Source organism: Ranitomeya variabilis, chromosome 6 (assembly GCF_051348905.1).
Source record: "Ranitomeya variabilis isolate aRanVar5 chromosome 6, aRanVar5.hap1, whole genome shotgun sequence".
NCBI lineage: Eukaryota > Metazoa > Chordata > Amphibia > Anura > Dendrobatidae > Ranitomeya > Ranitomeya variabilis.
This window is the reverse complement of record NC_135237.1, coordinates 480,857,098-480,863,945: the sequence shown is the minus strand read 5'-3', so window position 1 is coordinate 480,863,945 and position 6,848 is coordinate 480,857,098. Positions and strand designations below refer to the sequence as shown.

General features: G+C 43.6%; 1 long non-coding RNA gene across 1 annotated transcript; it reads left to right on the top strand.

Annotated features, from left to right (window-relative positions):
* Positions 1-2,703: 2,703 nt before the first annotated feature.
* Positions 2,704-6,138, top strand: LOC143781319 (uncharacterized). Its single transcript, XR_013216656.1, has 3 exons — positions 2,704-2,872; positions 4,544-4,891; positions 6,017-6,138. It is a non-coding gene; the product is annotated as an uncharacterized LOC143781319 (long non-coding RNA).
* The last annotated feature ends 710 nt before the right edge of the window (positions 6,139-6,848 follow it).

The window sequence follows — 6,848 nt, the reverse complement described above, 5'->3', positions numbered from 1 at the left end:
CAACCCTAACCCTAACTTTAGCCCCAACCCTAACCCTAACTTTAGCTCCAACCCTAGCCCCAACCCTTACCCTAGCCCTAACGCTAGCCCTAACCCTAGCCCTAACCCTAACCCTAGCCCCAACCCTAACCCTAACTTTAGCCCCAACCCTAACCCTAACTTTAGCTCCAACCCTAGCCCCAACCCTAACCCTAGCCCTAACCCTAGCCCTAACCCTAGCCCTAACCCTAGCCCTAACCCTAACCCTAGCCCTAATGGGAAAATGGAAATAAATACATTTTTTTAACTTTATTATTTTTCCCTAACTAAGGGGGTGATGAAGGGGGGTTTGATTTACTTTTATAGCATTTTTTATAGCGGATTTTTATGATTGGCAGCCGTCACACACTAAAAGACGCTTTTTTATCAAAAAAGTTTTTGCGTCTCCACATTTTGAGACCTATAATTTTTCCATATTTTGGTCCACAGATTCATGTGAGGTCTTGTTTTTTGCGGGACGAGTTGATGTTTTTATTGGTAACATATTCGGACACGTGACAGTTTTTGATCGCTTTTTATTTCGATTTTTGTGAGGCAGAATGACAAAAACCAGCTATTCATGAATTTCTTTTGGGGGAGGCGTTTATACTGTTCCACGTTTGGTAAAATTGATAAAGCAGTTTTATTCTTCAGGTCAGTACGATTACAGCGATTCCTCATTTATATTTTTTTTATGTTTTGGCGCTTTTATACGATAAAAACTATTTTATAGAATAAATAATTATTTTGGCATCGCTTTATTCTGAGGACTATAACTTTTTTATTTTTTCTTTGATGATGCTGTATGGTGGCTTGTTTTTTGCGGGACAAGATGATGTTTTCAGCGGTACCATGGTTATTTATATCCGTCTTTTTGATCGCGTGTTATTCCACTTTTTGTTCGGCGGTATGAGAATAAAGCGTTGTTTTTTGCCTCGTTTTTTTTTTCCTACGGTGTTCACTGAAGGGGTTAACTAGTGATATAGTTTTATAGGTGGGGTCGTTACGGACGCGGCGATACTAAATATCTGTACTTTTATTTTTTTTTGTTTTTTTTTATTTAGATAAAGAAATGAATTTATGGGAATAATTTTTTTTTTTTTCTTTATTTAGGAATTTTTTTAAAATTTTTTTTTTACACATGTGGAATTTTTTTTTTTTTTACTTTGTCCCAGGGGGGACATCACAGATCGGTGATCTGACAGTTTGCACAGCACTCTGTCAGATCACCGATCTCACTTACAGCACTGCAGGCTTACCAAGCGCCTGCTCTGAGCAGGCACTCGGTAAGCCACCTCCCTCCCTGCAGGACCCGGATGCTGCGGCCATCTTGGATCCGGGCACCTGCAGCGAGGAGGAGGTAAGAGACCCTCGTGTTGCTCCGGGGGTCTCAGGGAAGCCCGCAGGGAGCCCCCTCCCTGCGTGATGCCTCCCTGTACCGCCGGCACACCGCGATCATGTTTGATCGCGGTGTGCCGGGGGTTAATGTGCAGGGGGCGGTCCGTGACAGCTCCTGGCACATAGTGCCGGATGTCAGCTGCGATAGTCAGCTGACACCCGGCCGCTATCGGCCGCGCTCCCCCCGTGAGCGCCGCCGATCACGCTGGACGTACTATCCCGTCTGTGGTCATACGGGCCCACCCCACCTCGACGGGATAGTACGTTCAATGTCAGAAAGTGGCTAGTGGGACAGTTTTATAGGTCCAGACATTCTGGCTGCGGTGTGTTAGAGCAGGATCCATTTTATTTTGCTTGCCTCCATTTTGTATAAATGTTATTAGAGGTCAGAAAAACAAGACATAATTCACTATTCTTCATTGTGCTGTTATCGCTGATTCCTAAGAACTAATTGTAGCAGGGAATGTCCTTGGTAAAATAACGAATAATGTACTGTGTAAAAATGTGTTTGCGAAACCGTAGGGAGGCAAGGGAGTAATACACTCCGACGCTTAGCCAATACATGGAGAATCCGCCTCCAACACAACAATGCATAAAAAGTGTGTGTAAGCTTATTAAAGACTAGAGATACTTCAGATACAGCCCTGGTGTATTGTGTCTTAACTCTCCGGTGCCGTGACGTCATCTCTACAGTGGACTCATCAGAGAGTAGGTCGAGACCTGCGACAACAGGTGATACCTAATATTTGTACTTTTTTTTACATAAATAAATGTATTTATTGAAATGATATTTCTTCTTTTTTTGTTCTTTATTTTTATATACAGTATATATATATATATATATATATATATATATATATATATATATATATATATATATCACTCCTCAACATTGAAATTGCAATACCAAGAAGGAAAAGATGGAATTCATAAGATCTTTAGATATGTTAATGTCATATTAAGACATTAGAATTTGTTCTTTGTCCATCCTCCATTCTCCTGAGTCCATTTATGATGAATGTCAGTCGGACTCGAAGGGAGCTGAATAACATGGAATGACTGCCTTCACCCAGCATACGATCCTAAGGCTATGTGCACACTTTGCAGATTTCCCTGCGGATTTTTCTGCACTAAATCCGCAGCTCTTGGCAGAAAACGCAGGTGCGTTTTTGGTGCGTTATTTAGTGCGGTTTTCAGTGCGGTTTTTTAAGCAGATTGTCTGCGTTTTTGACATAAATAAAGCTTTTGAAACTTGACAAACTTCAGTAACAAAAAAAAAAAAAAAGAAATGATGTCATTTCCTTGTCCAACCCCTTCTTCTTTCATCCTCCATGTTGTGAAAACATCATAATGAGTGGAAGCAACCAACAGCATGCCGCAGATACAGCTCCGCAGGCCACACCGTATACTTATGCTGGGGTTGCTGCTGCAAATATTGAATAATCATAGACAGCAGGTAAGCTATAACGTTTTTTGTTTTTTGTTTTTTCACAGTGTTCTGTTCTAAAAAATATATACAGTGGGGCAAAAAAGTATTTAGTAATTCAGCAATAGTGCAAGTTCCACCACTTAAAAAGATGAGAGGCGTCTGTAATTTACATCATAGGTAGACCTCAACTATGGGAGACAAACTGAGAAAAAAAAATCCAGAAAATCACATTGTCTGTTTTTTTATCATTTTATTTGCATATTATGGTGGAAAATAAGTATTTGGTCAGAAACAAACAATCAAGATTTCTGACTCTCACAGACCTGTAACTTCTTCTTTAAGAGTCTCCTCTTTCCTCCACTCATTACCTGTAGTAATGGCACCTGTTTAAACTTGTTATCAGTATAAAAAGACACCTGTGCACACCCTCAAACAGTCTGACTCCAAACTCAACTATGGTGGACCAAAGAGCTGTCAAAGGACACCAGAAACAAAATTGTAGCCCTGCACCAGGCTGGGAAGACTGAATCTGCAATAGCCAACCAGCTTGGAGTGAAGAAATCAACAGTGGGAGCAATAATTAGAAAATGGAAGACATTCCAGACCACTGATAATCTCCCTCGATCTGGGGCTCCACGCAAAATCCCACCCCGTGGGGTCAAAATGATCACAAGAACGGTGAGCAAAAATCCCAGAACCACGCGGGGGGACCTAGTGAATGAACTGCAGAGAGCTGGGACCAATGTAACAAGGCCTACCATAAGTAACACACTACGCCACCATGGACTCAGATCCTGCAGTGCCAGACGTGTCCCACTGCTTAAGCCAGTACATGTCCGGGCCCGTCTGAAGTTTGCTAGAGAGCATTTGGATGATCCAGAGGAGTTTTGGGAGAATGTCCTATGGTCTGATGAAACCAAACTGGAACTGTTTGGTAGAAACACAACTTGTCGTGTTTGGAGGAAAAAGAATACTGAGTTGCATCCATCAACCACCATACCTTCTGTAAAGCAAACAGCTTTGGGGCTGTTTCTCTGCAAAGGGGCCAGGACGACTGATCCGGGTACATGAAAGAATGAATGGGGCCATGTATCGTGAGATTTTGAGTGCAAACCTCCTTCCATCAGCAAGGGCATTGAAGATGAAACGTGGCTGGGTCTTTCAACATGACAATGATCCAAAGCACACTGCCAGGGCAACGAAGGAGTGGCTTCGTAAGAAGCATTTCAAGGTCTTGGAGTGGCCTAGCCAGTCTCCAGATCTCAACCCTATAGAAAACCTTTGGAGGGAGTTGAAAGTCCGTGTTGCCAAGCGAAAAGCTAAAAACATCACTGCTCTAGAGGAGATCTGCATGGAGGAATGGGCCAACATACCAACAACAGTGTGTGGCAACCTTTTGAAGACTTACAGAAAACGTTTGACCTCTGTCATTGCCAACAAAGGATATATTACAAAGTATTGAGATGAAATTTTGTTTCTGACCAAATACTTATTTTCCACCATAATATGCAAATAAAATGATAAAAAAACAGACAATGTGATTTTCTGGATTTTTTTTTCTCAGTTTGTCTCCCATAGTTGAGGTCTACCTATGATGTAAATTACAGACGCCTCTCATCTTTTTAAGTGGTGGAACTTGCACTATTGCTGAATGACTAAATACTTTTTTGCCCCACTGTATATTTGTTTTTATTTTAGAGGCAGCAGCAGCAGGAGAGAAGACGTCAGCGGAAAAGACTCTGGGTGCACCCGCTTGTCACCGAACGTCCACAAAAGGGCCACTTTTATGTCCTTTACAATGATTTGAGGAAGTAAGTTGAAATACATGAAAACACAAATATTTTTTGTCCACAAATGTTATATTTTATTTAAGCATTTGTTTTCTTTTTTCATTTTCAGATACCCTGAAAAGTTCATATCATTCTGCCGTCTACCCATCCTGGCGTTTGACCGACTTCTGCCAATAGTTTCGCCCCATCTCACGCTGCATGACACTTTTATGAGGAAGGCCATCTCTGCTGAGGAAAGGCTGCTCATCACCTTGCGGTAAGTAACTAATTTTTGGGTTGGATGTCATTAGGGCTATTTCACATGTCAGTGTGTCCGGTATGTGTGATGAAAGTTTTCACATGTCCCGGACACACTGACAAACTTAGACACAGTCATCTATGGACATGTCAGCGCGTTTTCGTCTGCCGTATGACTGCGGGCAAAACACGCGGACATGCCCTTTTTTTCCATTTGCATGTTCAACAAAGTGTCCCGCACACGTGCACATGGAGAACAAACATAAAAATGTCCTCTGTGTGACACGCATTGCACTGGTGAAGAAGTGCTACAGGAAGCGCTGTTCCCTGGTGGCAGGTGATGAAGATGCTGTCATCATTCTTCCCTGCTCTGCATGATTTCAGCGCCATCCGGGAAGAATGGGATTTGTCTTCATCACCTGCCGCCACTAACTGCGCTTACTGTATTGCTTTGATCCCTGCTAGCCATCCGTGTAGGAAGGATTCAGCACATGGGCCGCACACACACATGGACATGGATATCTCTGGTACTGTGTTTTACGGTACCGTATATATAATGTTTAAAACACACCAGGAAACTGTAACCATTTTTGCTTGCTAGCACATGTGCCCACTGTATTTTATGCCTGATCTACAGCATTCTATAATGAAGGCCCTGGGTCAGTGGAGAGAGATCATACCCGTGTGTGGGGTGCTATCGTGTAATGTTATCCCATCTTGCTGTGTCCAGGTTGTGCGCCTCCCTTCTTGCGATACCACTCTTCTGCGCAGACGTACTTTATTGTCCTGATGAGGATAGAGCTAAGTGTGCAGATGTGCATGCGCTGGGCCTCTCACCTTTCCTTGCCTTCGCTCACTGCAGGACTTCTGCCCTCAACAGGCCGGATTAGTGCATTAAAGCAAGCAGGAGGGCGGCGTCGTTGGCTAAACATTGGAGTGGCTGTACACGGACCAGCAAGTCCAATCTGATGTGACTGGCGGTTTATTTATTGATACCCTTTGTGTAGTGCCGGGTTGCTATGGGCAGCATTATAGAATGCTTTAGATAAAGCATGAAAGGTGCTGGACGCATATAATAGCGCCCATAACTGCTGACATGTTTCATTGTATTTTTGTGTGACATTTCATTTTTGTTTCTTTGCAGATTTTTGGCCACAGGAGAGAGCTATACATCCCTGCACCTCCAATTTAGGGTTGGTAAATCCACCATCTCTAAAATTGTGAGGTGCACATGTACCGTCATCTGGCAGAAGTTGCAGCCCGTGGTGATGCCTTCCCCAACCGAGGAGACTTGGCTGCAGGTTGCAGCAGGCTTTCAGTCTGTGACCAATTTCCCAAACTGCATAGGTGCAGTCGATGGTAAACATGTGAGAGTGCTGAAGCCACCACAATCAGGATCACGCTTCTTTAATTATAAGAAGTATTTTTCAGTGGTCCTGATGGCGGTGGCTGATGCCCATTACAAATTTGTTGCCATTGATGTTGGTGCCTATGGTAGTACTGGGGATTCTCGGGTGTTGCGAACGTCACAGATTGGGATGCAAATTCTTCAAGATGGCGGAACGCTCCCAGCCCCAAGACCTTTGCCGGGTTCCACACATCCAGTGCCCTTTGTGATGGTATCGGATGAGGCGGTTCCCTTAATGACAACCCTGCTGCGCCCATACCCACGAAGGGGACTGAATGCCCGGCGAAGGATTTTTAATTATCGGCTGAGTCGTGCATGCAGATATGTGGAATGCACCTTTGGGATCATGACTAGTCAGTGGAGGATCTTTCACACACCCATCCAGCTGGATACTGACACCGTTGACACTGTGTAAGGTGTTATGGACCTGGTGGTTAGGAGCACCCGGAATGACCTGATGAGTAAACTAGTAATCGGAACAAGCTCTGGGAAGTGGGAACTCTGCTGACCGCAAACCCTACTCCTAATCGCACACACTAGAAATAGCCGTGGAGCGTACCTAACTCTC